We start from the raw sequence: 10596 nt of genomic DNA, 5'->3' as shown, positions 1-10596 counted from the left end.
TAGAGAGGTCAGCACAGGTGATGGATTTCACTTTATCCAGCAATCCGTATCAATTTGCGTTTATTTAGGGTCACTCCTGACAGAATCCAAGTTTCAAAGTGCTCGCGTTTTCGGGGGCACATCACTCGATACGGAGGCGGCGGACAACTGTTTTTTTGTTGATTCAGCTTTGATGGGTCATATGCGTGAAAAAATAAAAATGACAGTTGTGCGTTGCTTCCGTATCGAGTAGTGTGCCCCGAAAACGCGAGCACTTTTTGAAACTTGGATTCTGTCAGGAGTGACCTTAAATGCATTACAACAACCTCTGGCTCTGGCATTTTTTTCTCGATTCGGATTCTGAGCGCCCCACGCTCGCCAAGTCGTTCTGTACCTAGTCAGCCCACCTCGCTCGCGAACACCATCTTTGCAGAGTTGCTATCCGGCATTCTTGCAAGCCCTGCCCATCGTACCCTTCCGGCTTTAGCTACCCTATGAATACTGGGTTCGCTGTAACTGGCATACCGTGCGGGACCGAAATCCATCCACCTCATGAGATAACAACAGATTAAAGGATGTTGAAGGTAATTAATGTAGAAATAATTTATCTTATCCTGTTCAGATACTTGGCAGTAAGCTTTTAGGGCATAGAAATAGGAAGAAGGCTTTGAAATTAAAACAACAAAAATCAAAACAAATCTCCACCCACCAAACGCGAAGTTTTTGCCGCCATTTTGTTTTCGGGTAGAGCATAATTGCACCAAAAGTAACTGTGTTTTAATTGCTAATTGCGAATCATTACATAAGATGAGCGGAATACAAATCGAAGGGATGGCTTCTCAAGGTGCGTATCGAACTATTTACAGTGGTAGTTTAGTCAATCAGATTGCTTCAATTTAAATATTTAGGTAAAAAATAGCTGTACGGATTTTGATCCTTTGATTCGAAATCCGTCCACGGTGGACGGATTTCGAGTCGGGAGTAGTTGAATTTATTCATTATTTTATCATGTTTTTCGTAGTTTTTAATGAGTAAATGTCACACACTTCAAAAGTAGAGGCTTCATGCTCCTGTGTCAATGACAAACGTTTTATTTACATTCGATTCCTATTTTCTAATGACTTTTTCATATACTAAGGTGCTTAAGTGTACAGATTTCGATGCCCCACGGTAGGATGCTAAGATTGAATTAGATCAATGCTCGTCCACTTCACTCACGCTTTCAATGCCTGTCCCCGTCTATCGTAATACTGCTTCCCAAGGGGGCCCTGTTGCGCTCGGTTCCACCCACAAGCATGTACTTTGTCTTCGATGCATTCACCATCAGTCCAACTTTTGTTGCTTCACGTTTCAGGGGGATGTACAGTTCTGCCTACATATCCTTCGATGGATCGTTTTAGAAGTCTGAGAAAACAACAACCAATCGATTTTAGCCACCCCGGAATTTCGTCCGATTTAGATGAAAATTTTATGAAAAGCTTATTTCATCATGCGAAAGCGATTATGAACTGAAGCGTTGAATCGCAGATATTTTTCAAAATCATGAATGAGAGCATCCATAAATTATGTAATGCTTAGAGGGGGGGGGGGGGGGGGAGGGTTTGCCCGAAGTTTGACAAACCATACAAAATTTTTAAATGATTCATACAAAAAGTGTGTCATAGGGGGAGGTGGGGTTGCTAATGGTCAATTTTTGCGTTGGATCTTCCCAATACGTATTATAAAAATGAAAGCTTTGAAATAGAAAACCGAAGAATTAACACTATGGTTAAAGAAAAACACGAAACAAGTACGAGACACTGAAGATGGCCTTACTGTTAAGGTCGAAATACGTATCTGTCAAGGTACAATTAAGTGGTGGAATTAAATGGGATTGTACAAACTCGTCTTATGACAAGTGATGAAACATAGACTTGAACGACTTTCACAGCATATAATTGTTGAGAATGAAACATATAAACATAGAATTCTTGAAAATCCTGAACAAGTTTGCCGTATAATTGTATCAAATAAAAACCCGTAAGAACATTTCCCAGGAAATTCGGGAAACTAATGTTCATATCCCGGGAATCGGGAATCGCGGGAAATTCCATTTCCCGGGAAATGTTTTCCGAAAATGGAAGTCCTAGTCATGAGTGCACATTATATTTACACCCATATCAAATCACAAAGGGGCGGGGCTAACGGGCTGAATTTATTGAATACAAGAAAGCTGATTTCCCGCGGGCTAGCCATTTTGATCGAAATTCCGCTGAGAGCGGTCTCATAAGATTTCACGCACATCAGACGCGGTGAAACGGATACGGCACCACGAAGCTACTGGTAGCACCAGTGGCAATGATGAAAATTTATTCCAAATGGTGTCGTCATAGCGAAAAATCATAGAGTGGCTGTCGGAAAATTTCAACGCAAGGTTTCGACAAGCGTTTGGAACCAGTTAGTTACTAGAAAAGGCGCATTGGGGAAGAAATGTTTCTTCTCAGGACCAGCATTTCCTAGAAAAAAAAGAGTTGATCGCAAAAATGGACCGTTTTGGTGGCATCGGCGTTTGGCGTGGTAGATTGGATGCTGTTTGTGATTCCATCCACAAATTTATTACATCATCTCCCTCCGACACGCGCTTGTGAATCTGTTATCGAATGGCAACTTTCTGTCGTCGCCAAATGATTAATTTTGCATTTTGAAGAAAATTCTCGGGTTTACCTTTCCTAGTTTATACAAACTAATGGTCCAGCAAAGAACTGATATATTTCCAAAAATGCGACTTTTTGGAAACAGCAACAAATTCAGAATCTTGTGAGGAAATTTTATTTTACTGCTACTGATGCCATCCACTCGAATAAACGTATTGCATCATCTCCCTCCAACGCGCGCTTGTTATTCTACTACTAAAGGCCCCTTTTCTGTCGTCGCCAAACGATCAAGTGTTGCGATTTGAAGAAAATTCATCTCGGATCAAACTCCTTTGCATAAAATGGTGGCCCGGAAAAAAATCGATTTAATTTCCAATCTCTAACAGAAACAAAACCAAAGAATCTTGCCAGAAACAGCCAAGTCGTTGAAGGCGCCACCTTAGTGGAAAATTTCGATGAGCTGCTGTTAGTGCTCGTAAAGGCGCGTTATTGAAAATATGGAATCGTCACTGTCGTTTTAACGGAAAAAATTCGAAAACTTAAACCGAATAGTCTGTTTGACTGGGTGAAGATTTTTCCCAAAGATCAATACCTCTCCCTGGACAAATAGTTTTAGTCCGGAAAAGGACTGATTGCAATCAATTCTTGAACCTCCTCTCACTTTTCCACCGGCGCCATAGAGAACGATACATGTAGGTATGCCTCTGTTGCAGGCGAAAACCGAACGTTGCAAATAAATATGCCTATTTGCGTTTGGTTTCGCGCCGCTTCTGATTCGGTTTATTTTTTTTTACATTTTTGAGGATGTTGACTTCTGGGATTCCGATGTCCTTCACTGCAAGCAAGACGAATAGCTTCAGCGGCAATACGGTCGATGAGTCGTGTCAATCCCTTGTCTATGGTTGGAGACTTAAAGTCCATTCAACTGGAAGCTGCTAACCGGCTTTTCGATCGATAAAAAATGGTATAAAATTTGCATCTGACAGCTGGTATTATGCGAATTTGTTAACCCAGACAGCCCCGCACATTACCTGCTGGGTACGCAATAGAGTAACTATGAATAAGCACTAACCCCACCATATACTTTCCTAGAACAGATGTCAATTTCTTATACCACCTGATAATGATTGGAAACTTTCTCTTCAAATTCCAATCAGTGCTACGATGTGTTTCAGTGCGTTCGATATTGTCCCTATCGTTTTGAGAAAGCGTAGAAGAAGCAAGTGTGTAAGTGGAAAGTGTAAGAAGAAGATGAAATGTCGCAACACATGGCTGAGTAAGAAAGAGTTTATACTGAGATTTTCGAAAGAGTGAAATATTAATGTTGATAAAGAGACACAAACTTTGATGACAAATACCTTCTATTTTGTATAGCAACGTAGGCATACGTCACCTTTGCATACAACCCGATTGGGCTGGATTTTTTAATTGTCTCTCTTAAATATCATTCGAGAAAATGAGACAGACCTTTGGTACGTAGTCAAGCTTTGTCGTAGTCGACTTTGTTATTCATCTAAGACACGAACATTCAGGTAGGTAGAAGGACAGGTGATATTAATCACTATCTGCAATGAGAAAGTGCCATTCAATCTTCATTTTTTAATCTAAAACTTTTTTTCACGTAAGTGCATTTCGATCACTCGTATATACATGCATCTGCTCATGCTTAACTGTATTATGTTAATCTTCTCCATCGAGAAGCTTTGATCTGTCCATAGTTAAATGGTATCTTCCTGTTTCTCTGCCCTAAAACACAGATAAATACGGGGAAAATGCTGTTGCTTATTGGTTTGATTTGCTTTATAACGTCTCCCATGTTTCACTTTTTAGTAATTGTTTTCCGCAACCTTTCTTCTATAGTCTCTTCGGTAAAACGATTAGCGCGTAGCTTTACTTTTGTTCAGTATATTTGCGCTACCGATGTACAATTCATAAAAAACTCTGCACTGCTTCCAATATCACTAGAACAGACTAATTTGTATGCGGATTGTTAGGGTGTTGTATACAAACAATAAAAGTCGCATCTCTTTCTTGGTATTTTTGTTGTTGTCATTGCTCCTGCCGTGGACGCCGGAGCCAAGGGGTGGGTTTCGAGGGGACAATAAATGCAATCACCTTATCTCTATTAAATAGTATCATTTTATATACTTTAAAGATGCCTATGAAACGATCAACTACGACCAAAAACACTGCAGGATTGCTAACGTTCACAGGTCATGTGACTCCTCCATGAAGAAGAATCCAGGTTGGATGAAAAAGACGAAACCGGACGATGCTCACTCTCCCATACAGGGGGGATATAACTATCAGGTTACTATAAAGTTTCGTAACTAGCGACGATTGTAAGATAGTTTGCATTTCTCGCTTAACTTTTCAAAAGGACCTAAGTAACATTTTTTCGTGAATTAATTTGAATACTGCAATCAATAGCTTTCATGTTGTTCTGATGACTGCGCTATTCAAATTAATTCATGGAAAAAATGTTACTTAGGTCCTTTTGAAAAGTTAAGCGAGAAATGCAAACTATCTTATCTTATCTTATCTCGCTCAACTTTATTTCTTTATCATCTGTGACTGTTTGAAGAATTTAGCATCGTACTCGCGATACAAATCTGTCATCATTGACGCTACTCGGTCGATTTTTCTACCCAACATGGATTTATCTATCGAAACGGTGGAGAATTTTTTTTATACAAACAGTGACCCTGGCAGCAGGGGGGAGGACGTTGTGACATCCATCGATCTCCGCACCCGTCGGGGGTGGATGATTGCGGTTAAAAATTGTTATACTTTCTCCTAAATGTGTAACCGTGTCAGTGCATGATGCGCAATGGCCGTCTCTTCGTCTGTAGTGTAGTTTCATAACAAGATTAACTATAAATAGAGAATGGCAACAATTTGTGAGTGTCTATGTTCACGTTGATTTTTATTTTTGTTTCCACGTTTTGGTTTGCTTTCGTCTATCATCGAGTGAAAGAGGGAAAAAGCACACAGCACTTTTCAGAGCCTACTTCGACGCCATTGTGCAGCTGTCATTTTTTTAATTTTTTTTTTGTTTTCATTATTCGCATACAATTCGCGAGGTCGAAGCGAAATGATTCATTGCATTCCTGTAAGGTAAAACTCATAGCTATCATTCCCCTCTCGTTATTCCTTTTCGGTAAGATCGATACTTTCTCATAAGGAACTGTCAGTACCTGTGTGAAAAACTAAGCTTCGACTTCACGAATGGAAACAGAGCTTTACCGCACTGCCGCTTTGATTGATTTCTGATGTTTTAGAAATATTGGAATACTACAACATTTATCTATACAGGGTTTTGTTTTAATCTCTTACTTCTGACGATCATGTGTGTGCCTATATTTACAGATACAAAACATGTTATTTTATGTGTTCGAATTCTTTGTTTGCTGTCACTACTGTAGCAGTCGAAGTGTTGAATGTTGATGTACATAAACTGAATTGAAAAGGTCCTTTGGAGTGATTTTTTTGTTATCGCATAAGACTTTGTGTGTTTGAGAATGAATGTCATGAAAAAAGTAATCATCCTAATAATCAGGAATTTTCATTTTTCTAATAGTATGTTTTGTCATTTCTTGCAACAACTTATATGGGTTCTGAATAGTTTTTCTTATATTTCGATCGAAGAATTTGATTCGAATAATATATTGTTCATGGTTCTATTAAAATCATGTAAATATATACGAAGGCAATATGAAATAGGAAATATGAAGGCAGTGGTCAGGGAAGTCACTTGATTGAACTAGAGGAGTTGATAATACACCTTTCCCGTCTATAAATCACCTATTTGTTTTTAAAATAATTTTTGATTGACAGTTTCTTTTAAAACTTGTTCAGGACAATAACAGCTTAATTTAAATACCGCATAATTTGTGAATGTTGAAAGTTTTTACAACAAATGCTTCACACCAGGACGCACGTATTTAATGGTTTTGTCGATGCAATTTTTAATTAGGAACATAAATATGTCTGCCTAAATTCGACACATAAAATGTATGCGTCAAATAGCAAATAAAGTCTATTTGACGAGGGAAATTCATGCGCGACATCAGGCGGCCAATTAGACGCACTCATATATTAATATTTGACCATTTGATGCAAACAAGTTGTTGATTAAAAAAACCGTAATATTAATTCCGTCAGTGCTTTTCTCTAGGTCTCTGCACACTTAGGGATTGCTTGGTCACATGTAAACAAATAGGGGGAAGGGGTATTTAATATATGTTACTTTCTTTTTCGTTTAACAGAGCGAAAATGCCACTTAAATTAAAGCTATTTAGCCAGGCCAAGTTTAAAAGCTTTGTCCCATCCCAGGATAAACATCAATGGAGTGAAATAAATTTCTTAGCATATTCACTCCCAACGTCTATTTGCTTATTATATCATTTGATTATGATGATATTCCTCAACTATATTCCTTTCCAACCATCCAACTCCTTGACATCTATGAGGGCGTCAGTGAGTCGCTGGCCTCTCGTTAAGTAGTTGTCATATCATCATTTCCTTCCTTTCCCTAGTAACGGAGAAGATGGGCGTGGCCGGCAATGGTAGCTTTCATGTTTTATCATTTTGACCTTCAATTGGGTTGCTATTCCATCCCAAATAATAGCCCATAAGCAATTGGAGTAAGAAAGTTAAAGAAGGTACATGACAGCTATCAGTAAACATGCAATCTACGAAATACTCCGTTACAACGCAACGCAACGCAAGTCTCTGCATACTTATGGGCCAAACACAATTGATACGTTTGCGTGCGTTTTGACAGTTTTCCCATGAGAAAACTGTCAAAACGCACGCAAACGTATCAATTGTGTTTGGCCCATTAGGGGTTGTCTGTCATAATCTCTCCAACCCCTGATATATTGCAGTCCCCAATTCCCACTTTCAGACAAGACCAGGCGAGCTGATCGAAAGGGAATCAAAACCCTAAATTGTCACTACGATCGTGTTTCTGAGGACAGTTAGGGGCCCCATACACGCTCCGACGTGTTGTACAACTTTGACTCCACCCCCAGGAAATTTGGTTCGGTCGGAGTAAAGTCGGACCGTCTGTGGGCAAGTTGTACTGTCAAACAGTCGTACAACTTGCCCACAGACGGTCCGACTTTACTCCGACCGAACCAAATTTCCTGGGGGTGGAGTCAAAGTTGTACAACACGTCGGAGCGTGTATGGGGCCCCTTACAAATCCACTGGTAGCCATTTCTCTATCGCGAAAAAAAAATTGTGGGACTTTACTGGACGCTGTTTGGCAGGTCGTGGTCGATTACACTACACTGTAAAATTATATTTTGCTAGGACACACATCCTCTTGAAGTGCAGCCTCCTTCGAAACTAGGAGTTCAGTAGCAACGTACAAAAATCTCGGGCCAAAAAAGGAAAATTGATGACTTTCAAGAGTTGATTTTCTTGTAGAATTCATTATGTTCTAACTCTGTCACAATTTTGACTACCATACCATGCCTCAGGAATATACTCCCTCTGATAATTTACGGGCGCCTCCATCGAAAAAGCTTGCTCTGGGCGAAAAAAATTGTACGCCGATCATTCATTTCGATAACGGACACAAAATGTGGCTCCGAATTCTTTTTTCAGGAACGATTCCTATGCTTCAATCAATTCGTGGAAATTTTCGATGGGCATTAGGAATTTAAATATGTTTTTCTTTTTCTTCGAGAATCATTGCTTTAACACTAAGGTTTTGTATCTCACAAGAAGTTTTTGAAAACCCGGTCCAAGTAGAATTCGTTGAATGGGCATGGGAGATTTTTTTTATATTGGAACGTAATTAAGTGATTAATTCAATATCAACGCGGCCCAAAATGAGCTAGACGCATCCGTTTAGGTACGCACGTGGAGGACATTTGATGAATTACTCAACTGTTTAAATTATCGATAAGGCAATTCGGATTGTGTAATGCGATGTTTGGCGATTTTTCATTTGCTTTAACTGAAACAATTTCGCAAAAATTGATTGTCCATCAAGTCTGCCAAATATCAATTCACTCAGCGTAGAAGCACTACTAAAGTTTAAGCTACCAAGTACTGTAAAGGAAATTCGACGATTCATTGCCCAAATTAAGGACTACAAGCGATTTTCTCCACAAGCTGCCAGCTCTTATTTCGAAAGGAAACTTTGAACGGCAAAAGAAAGGTTGCACGACGTGATGAGTCAAGGACAACTTTTGTTAGTTGAAAATGGAGCATCACAGACGTAGATCTCTTGCAATATCTTGATTCAACAAAAAACGGAAACCTGGACATAGCATCAATTATTATTGACATTTTTGCAATGCTCCTACCTATATTTCTTGAAGCTTTTTATATTTTTTGCTGGCTCTTTTTGCCGATTGCTGCTTTTAAGTTGACTTTTTTGTGACTTTTTGAACTTGCTGATGTTAGGAGTCTTCCGAACAACTATGGATGTGGAAAGAAAATATGACTAAACCATTTTTTTGGTAATATTTGGAAAGATCTTGTGTCGTGTGTTTATATTTATGTTTTTCGTCTACTTCTCGATTGTTGCTGGTTGGTGTGGCGAATTGCGCCTAGTTGAGCCACAGCGGGACTCGATTTCTGAAGGAGACGCATGGTGGTTATTATCATTTTCTCGATTTTTGGATCATAACGTATGACATAAAATACACTGACTTCTGAAATTTTTTGTACTCTTAACCCTGCCTTTTGGAATCCACCTATGCATGTAACCATAGCAACAATGATGTGTCCAGAAAAAAAGTGACGGTGGTATCAGTTGGTTTGAAAATAGCGACGGCAAAAATAGGCAAATAACTATGCCTATTAGGTTGGTCGTACTGAGAAATGGGAGGAGAACCCAAGAGCATTGTTGGTAAAATCACTCACAAATCTAAATCATCGAGCCCTTCCGCGCGAGCAAACTCGTTTGTGAATAAGAAAAAAAATGCATCAGAGTCAAGTTTTTCATGCGAAATCGCATCGTTTCATTCATTTGAAACATTAGAAAACTGTGATGGTGACATATATTAGGAATTGGGCAATCGACTTTTATGGCCCGTTTACATATGGGCTAGTTCTAGCGGACAATGCACTATCCGACAATACTAGCGCGAAATTAGCATAATGTAAACGCTTATTAGCGAGGACAATTCCTGTTTAATTGTGCTAATATCGCGCTAGTATTGTCGGATAGTGCATTGTCCGCTAGAACTAGCTCATACGTAAACGGGCCATTATAGTGAAAATATCGTATATATAACGGTTTGGTTGCCAACACCGACTAGTAAATAGCAGGCCATGACTTTGCCTCTTTCCTCGCGGGACAACGAATGGAGTAGCACGCGCGATAAGAAAGCACACTCCGTGACGGATAGCTCGTTCGGCAGAACTGGGCCGCGCATTTGGCGATCCTGCCAGGTTGTTCCTGTTTGGAAATAATTGTTTTGTAAGTATCCTGTGGGCGTGATTGGGACATTTTTCATCGGTTTCGATTTGTAATGTCGAAGACGCTATGGAAGAGCGTCGGATTGATAAATTTGCTCATCGGCTTCGACTTGTAATGTCAAAGACGCTCTGGAAGAGCGTCGGATTAAATAATTTGCACATCGGTTTCGAATTGTGATGTCGAAGACGCTCTGGAAGAGCGTCGGATTGATAAATTTGCTCATCGGTTTCGACTTGTATTGTCGAAGACGCTCTGGAAGAACCTAGGATTAAATGATTTGCACATCGGTTTCGACTTGTGATGTCGAAGACGCTCTGGAAGAGCGTCGGATTAAATGATTTGCACATCGGTTTCGACTTGTGACGTCGAAGACGCTCTGGAAGTCGTCGGATTAAACGATTTGTATATCGGATTCGACTAGTGATGTCGAAGACGCTGTGGGAAGCGTCGGAATGAATGATTTGCTCATCGGTTTGGACTTGTAGTGTCGGAGACGCTCTGGAAGAGCGTCGGATTAAATGATATGCACATTGGTTTTGAC

Source organism: Armigeres subalbatus, chromosome 3 (assembly GCF_024139115.2).
Source record: "Armigeres subalbatus isolate Guangzhou_Male chromosome 3, GZ_Asu_2, whole genome shotgun sequence".
NCBI lineage: Eukaryota > Metazoa > Arthropoda > Insecta > Diptera > Culicidae > Armigeres > Armigeres subalbatus.
This window is presented reverse-complemented; position numbering follows the sequence as displayed.